The following is a 7,112-nucleotide window of genomic DNA, read 5'->3' on the forward strand; positions in this document are numbered from 1 at the left end:
GGCAGTAATGTAAGGTCAAGGATGCCAACTGTATAAAACACTACAGAATAAGAAGAAGAACACTAATTAAAAAGAAGTAAGCTAATAGGGGTTATGCGCAACTTACTTCCGTATACTGCAAAACAGAATCATCCGTTTCCGGTTTGCGACTAGTATGAAATATGGCACTGTTCTACTCAAGATGTCTCCAAGAACTACCAAAGATGAAGATCACGGATGTCCACCGAATATGCAGTTCGACGTCTAAAACACCGGGCAGCAAGCTGGATAAGGGGTTTAAGCTATATGCTTCTTCATACATCCACGACTACGAAGGTAGAGTTATGTATCGGTTATCTTACAAACGGAGATGTAGCTAAGCTAGTTCGTAAGCTAACTAGCTAATGTTATCGATATTTACACCGAGCATCTGTCAGGTACACCAAAATAATGTAATACACTACCAGAAAGCTAATCGTAACTAAGCTTGTGTGATGGAAATGCTAAATTCGCAAACTGCTGGGCTTCTAATTTTTCACATACCATGTCCAAGGCTGATGGTTCTGGTCTAGCATAGTCATGACACTGAAGCAGAAATCCGACGTCCATCTGTTCCTCCTCAATTTCCTCCGGCCGTTGCATTCTCTCCCACACGCTTGGTCTACTTGCAGGCAGAGAGTAGTCATTCCAGACAAACAACACTGGAACGGTTCCTTCTTTCATCTGTGGAGACGAAGTGTCTACTACATACTGTTGTCGTCCTCTTAATTACAAGATTATCACGTCGTACATTACGGATCCATATTTTTCCTAAGGTTTCATCCTTAGGGAAATGGTGAAAGCTTATAACTGAATTGAACTTCCCTGACATCGCGCATTGAGGTACGCAGCAGAAATCACTGTTTGGATGATCCCGCTTCTGGTATTTGTGTCTTTTAAAAAACTTTTTTTTTTGTTTGTTTGTTTTTTTCATCTACGAACTAATCAAAAAGAACGTGTTTCGCGTTACTACCGTTGTGTCACCCGCGTTTTGCGGAAAAGCGGAAGTGCGCTGATCCGTTTTCCGGTTTAGTCACGTGACGTTCCGCATTACCCCTATATAGGCATTAAACAAAATCAAGTCTTTCAATAGAAAACCTCCTTGGTGATGCAAGAAAAAGCATATACCAGTGGCCAGAGAAGTACTTCAAGGATACAGGGCTACAGACAATTTGGGTTTGTTTATTTTTCCTCTTGGCAGTAATGCACTTATAAATTGGTTTTCCAACTGCCGATCAAAGTAAGAAGAAGAAGAGGAACTGACGAAAAAGAAGAAGAAGAAACAGCTAACAGAAATACTTATGGTTTTGGACTTTTTTCTACTTCACTGTATGTTTTTGGAGTAATACTTGGGCAGATTTTTTTCTTCATTGGATTCTTGTGATAAAAACATTGTGCAGCTATGACCCCTTGAATACACATCTTGGCTACAAACAATGGAGAAAGGTAAGGACCGACCTTTCTGATGTGCTCGCTGTAGCATACGGCTGCAAAATGATAAAACTGTTGTTGCAGTGTTAGTGAAACCATGAGACTTAGAGCTTTACAACAGTTCATAGCATGTCATACTTCTTTTTGGATGAAGTAAGGGTGTAGTGTGCCACCAGTGGGACAGTAGCTGGTGTTGTGTCGAGATCACCTGAACCCCTAACCATAACCACTGAGAAAATCAGTTTTAACAGGGAGAAACCCAGGGGAACAGCACACGACCTGTAAAAGGATTAGTTAAATAGGCTGAAATTGGCATTTTTATAACACTTCATCAAATGATATAATGAAAACAGTGCAAACATGGTAGGGGTTACTCATATTGACGGGGCCATGGAGGATTACCTGTCCTGCTTTACAACAAGTTTCAACTCATTGTTTGGTCATCTGGTCCAAAACCCTACTGTCTTGGTTCATTCTCCGTTCCAGTCATTTTCAGTTGCAGCAGGCTCTAAAATCCCACTACTCAGCATCAACCAGCAGACAGACACAATTAGCAGCTAGCTGTTGAAGGCCAAAAGCAGCGACAGGGTGAATAGTAGACATATCTGCCAGGTGGACAGAAACCCAACTTGAAATTAATGATTATGATCATTAATGATTGTCTTTCAAACTGTTGGATGTGTGACTAAGTGTATGTTTGCTAACATGCTGCCAAATCAATTTTAAAGGTGATAAGTCCATGCTGTATTCACTTGTTTCCATTGTCCTCAAGTAGCCAAAAGCAATCAGCCAGATGAAATTTCTCCTTGGGACAGTTGACTGTGACATTCATAAGAATTTTAAGGTTGCCTGCATGAGAAGGTGCAGTGCTGTAGTTTATTTACTCTTTTCCATAAATGCTTCCATTGACTGACATAATCTCTGCAAGTGTGTGTGTGTGTGTGTGTGTGAGTGAGAGGAAGTCAGAAGGTATCCTATGACCAGGAACTAACTCCTCTTGTAATTGTACCCAGGAACACACAGCCGCACAGTATCTCCAAATAACTGTTTACAGAGAAACCATCTAAGTACTAGGTGCAAAAATTAAATCATCATAAGGAAAAGTTACACAAGGATACTGGATTATGCAGCTTTGCTGAATTTGTGATCAATTTTGCTTTGCTGCATAAATTATAGTGCACAAAACAATGTTTATCTTTTGTCCTCCATGTCAGGGAGTATCTACAGCAACAAAGGCAGCAGTTCATTTATTTGATATTTAGTCGGACCTTTAATTATGGCAACCTTGTAAAATTAGCATACATTTCAAAGCAGTTATAGTTGGGCAGTGCACAAACAGGGGGTCCTTTTAGCTTTGACTTTCTACTTACCTCAACATGTTATTGTGCTGTAAATATGTAAAAACAGAAGAGAATTTTAAATGAAGATGCTTCAGTCACTGTATTTAACCACTCACTGGTTCAAGAGAAGCAACTGAGTCAAGGTTTTTGAAATGCGTCAGAGGGACTGAGTGAATTAATGGTACATTTGCCTGTCACAAGGGCAAATTATGAAAATGCTCATGAATTTCAAAGACATTAATTCTGCCTGAGTGTATCTTAAATATAATCAAGTCTTCTGTATGAACTCACTCTTTTCCTCAGACTGCACAGTGTGCATGAAGATATTTATGAAACAAAATATTGGCATTTTATATAACTATTACCAATATTCACCTCCACCTCCTGCATTGTCACTTGAAAGATAAGGGAAGCGTGAGTTAATCTTCCAGTTTTCTTATTCTATTATGCTTTTAATCTGCTCTGTTAAAATTTATCTACACAGTTATTCAGCTTTTCCTTTCCATCTCTCTCGACTTTGCAGATTTGCCCTGTGAAACCCTTTGTGTTTGGATTTCAGTATGTTGATAGTGAGAGAGTGAGGCAGTCAGAGAGAGACCGGCAAAAATGCATGAGCATGATCAACTTTCACACTGACTAAAATCACATTAGTGTGACCTTGTTTGTTTTAAAATAAATCTATTGGATTTGGGTAAATGGTACACAGTGTAGGACATGATGATAATAACCCATAATGAGAAAACTGAGATTCAGTCACATGACGGTGTCATGCAAGGTTTCCTGATGCATCAGTGTCTTTCCCTTTGGATATTCAGCGATGAATAGAAACTGAGACACTCTGATGAAACCTTCCTTGCCACATTCTGCAGTATTGTCATTTACAGATGCTTTATAGTTTATTTCTCAGTTCTGTTTTTTAGCTTGTGTGCTGCATGTGTGCATTTGTTCCTCTGTGGATAACCACTCCCTTCTTTAGTGTATACAGTGCATTTATGTGTTTCTCTGTTAAGCCCATTAAACAACCGCCTCCTTCTTTCTATGTTCATGAGAGTTCTTATGAGCCTTTGTCTCCCATCTCTACCATCTCATATTTATCACTGCAATTAGGTGCTCTGTCGAGCATGTGGGCCCACACTGGGAAAACATTTCTCCTCCACTGGAAAGTCTGTCTGTCCCGTTTACCTAACAGCCTTCTGTGTGTGTGCACGTGTGTATGAGAGTGAGACGGGCAGAGAGAGACTGCCATCTTTGCAGTAAATGCGGTTCTGAGAACTCTCTGATTGGCAAGTGCACCTGCCTTTTGTTGCAGCTTGGATCAAGAAGCCACCAGGGCTTCCTCTGTAGCTAATGCTGTCTTTTGTCCTTGCTGTGTCTGTGGTCATATACAGTGAGGATGTTGCTGACAGAGAAAGACAGGAAAAGACAGAGAGGGAGACAGGATTGTGGGCAATAAAATGCACAGAACAGCTGAAAAGATGAATGAGGTTGAAACAAAAATGAAGAAAGATGCCAGAAATTTAAGAAAGCACCAGTGAGACAGCTTGTTGCAGGAAAGAAGTGAAAACAGTGGAATAAATCACCAGTTCGTGGTGTGTGTGCAAAAATATATTCAGCAGTTTATCTAACATTAATATGAAGCCAGTTGGAAATGACAAATCAAGTGGATATCTTAACTTATAGTCTTTTCATTATGAGCTCTTCCACTTTGTGTTATCCCACCACAGCAGCACATCAAGGAAACACAAAAAAGGGAATTTTCCATTAATAATATTATTGTAACTTATTGGAACTAGATGCTGCCGAGGCCTCATATTAGCTTAATATAAACGTCTATTGAGCATTTTCTACTTAGAACAAGGCAAGACAGCGGATTTTGTACTTTAACACCAGATGGGCCGGTGTGAGCAGGAGGAATGAGTACAGCAAGCAAACCTTGTTTCATTGGTCATATGGGCCTGTAGGACTACTGCTTTGAGGCAGACTTGAATAGCTGTGAAGCTGTCCTTTAATATTTCACTGGCAAACACTGCATGATAAATGTAGATCACAAAAAGATCTTACCTCAGCTTGGCTCTGCGTGGATCATGAAACAGACCCCAGTTGGATCACAGTGACGTTAATGACACGTGGATGAGACTATACAGAGACTGGACCACGGTTCACTGAGTATAGGATATCTTTTGATCATTTAAACTCAACTGATTTCGTTTTTACAACTATTCACTGATCTTTCCTCGTGTGTGTGCCTACAGCGCGGGGCTCACCTGTTCAGTTCCACTTAAGGATGCAAAAGAGGATTAGTGAAATAAAATGCTCAGATGATTCACATGGTCTATTTTTACTGTATATCATCTAAAACGGCATTAATGTGACATCTTTAACCATCTCATTAGGATTTAGATGTGGCTCATTAGGCCCATGTTTTAAAGAAGCTTTGGCTAAACGGGCCAAACTACTGCAGAATCTGAGGTCAGTCATAAGGTGACAGCCACAATCACACAGCCCTGAGTAGGGAAGACCATTAAATGGCCATTAGAGCATCGGGGTCAAGCCACTGAATGTGATTTTTTTTTTTTCTTTTCTTTCTTTTACAAAAAGTGAGTCACTAAATCAGGCCATCAAGTCTAATATATTTATATAAGTAAGGTATAGATGCCAGTTTCATTTACTGCAGCGTTACAAGAGTCAAGAGTGTTTACTAAGTAAACAGCAAAAGATACTGTGACAAAATAACATTAAAACCACCAGCTGCTGAGTTTCATTAGTGATCTGATCTCTCATTGTTCACATAACAACAGGAAGCAATTCAAAGTGAACAGTGACAGAAGAAATTAAAGGGTGCAGGGTGTTGGAAAGCCAAAATGAGCTGAGAAACATTGTGACTGCTGGTAATTACTTCAAATGGCTTATTTATTGCTACAAATAGATGTTGATGGATTTAAGTCACAATAAAGAAAATATTACTTCTAGTAATGAAAATAAATGGCAGTCACAAATTTGCTCTTGCCATAAAAAGCATATTTTACTTGAATTTAAATGCATTAGACATAAAATGAAATCCAATTTGGCATTCTAAATAGGCTAAAACACACTGGGTGAGGGATTGTTTGTGGACAGATATTTTATTAATCCCTTGGTCTCCCTTAATTTTCTTCTTTATTAGTTTTACCAGAGCTGGAAATATGGTGTGTCACCCTGTTCCTCTCTCAATGGGATGGATCTTGTTCCAGATGTGTTGTTGCATCCTCTGTGTTATGTGGCAGATGTTCCCTCCACTGAACATATGGTAGGCAGTAAACTAAAAAAAGACACGGTAAATGAGATAATGTTGAAAATGACAAGTGTGCATGTGTTTGTGTATCAAGCTAAGGGTGTGGTACTAACAGCCACCATTGCCCGGTAACACTTTGCTTTAACATACAGTCTTGAATGGAAACATTTACCATACATGACCAGTAGACATTTTAAAACTGCAGTAGTTAAATACCAGAATATGTTGCACACCTGCATGTGTGACTGTCTTTACAGTGTTTGTCTGACCCTGGATTGTTTGGACCTGGGTACGACCCTCTGACCTCCAACAAGAACAAACGGCCTAATAATTATCCACGCCGTTCCAAGCCCAGACAGGCCATCCAGCACTGCACCACATACCCTGGGGTGTGTGATCTCATTATCCTCACAAAGCTCTGTGATGTAATAATAGGTGGAGGGGGTATACTGTACTGCAGGTGCAGCATAAAACCTAATCTGTCTGGCAGTTTTTACAGGCCTCAGTGTGACCTTTTCAGTCAGCTGAGCTTTTTTAAACAGGACCCTGACTTCAATTCTGAGATTCTTCCACTAAAAATGTAACTGAATTTTAAATAATTGTTTCAGATGCATCTGCTGGCAGTATTTAGATCTGTGATTGGTGTATCTGTCCCATCAGATGTGGAGTAGGTATATGTTGATGTCACAGTGTTGTAGAGGATTTGTTCTAGTGCCCAAAGTGTTGCCAGACATTCCTCCTGGCCTAACTGTGACCTGTTGGGTAACAAACACTGAGTGAGCTAGTGGAGCTACTGAGCATTAGCTTAAATCCCATGTAAGTTGTTCGGATGTGCCAACAGACATCATACGTAGTTGTGTCTAGAAGTGGAGAATGGACCTGCACCTTGTTTTGAGGTGAGAGTCATGTCCACACCTGTCTTTTCTGTTTCACTGCGCATCAGTGCAAATGTCAGTACTCATTGTCTTCAGCCCCCAAAAACACAAAAGTACACACATAAACACAACACATTGGCAACTAGCACATATTCACACCCTTTGTGTGTTTTGCTG

Source organism: Monopterus albus, unplaced genomic scaffold (assembly GCF_001952655.1).
Source record: "Monopterus albus unplaced genomic scaffold, M_albus_1.0 scaffold174.1, whole genome shotgun sequence".
Taxonomy (NCBI): Eukaryota; Metazoa; Chordata; class Actinopteri; order Synbranchiformes; family Synbranchidae; genus Monopterus; species Monopterus albus.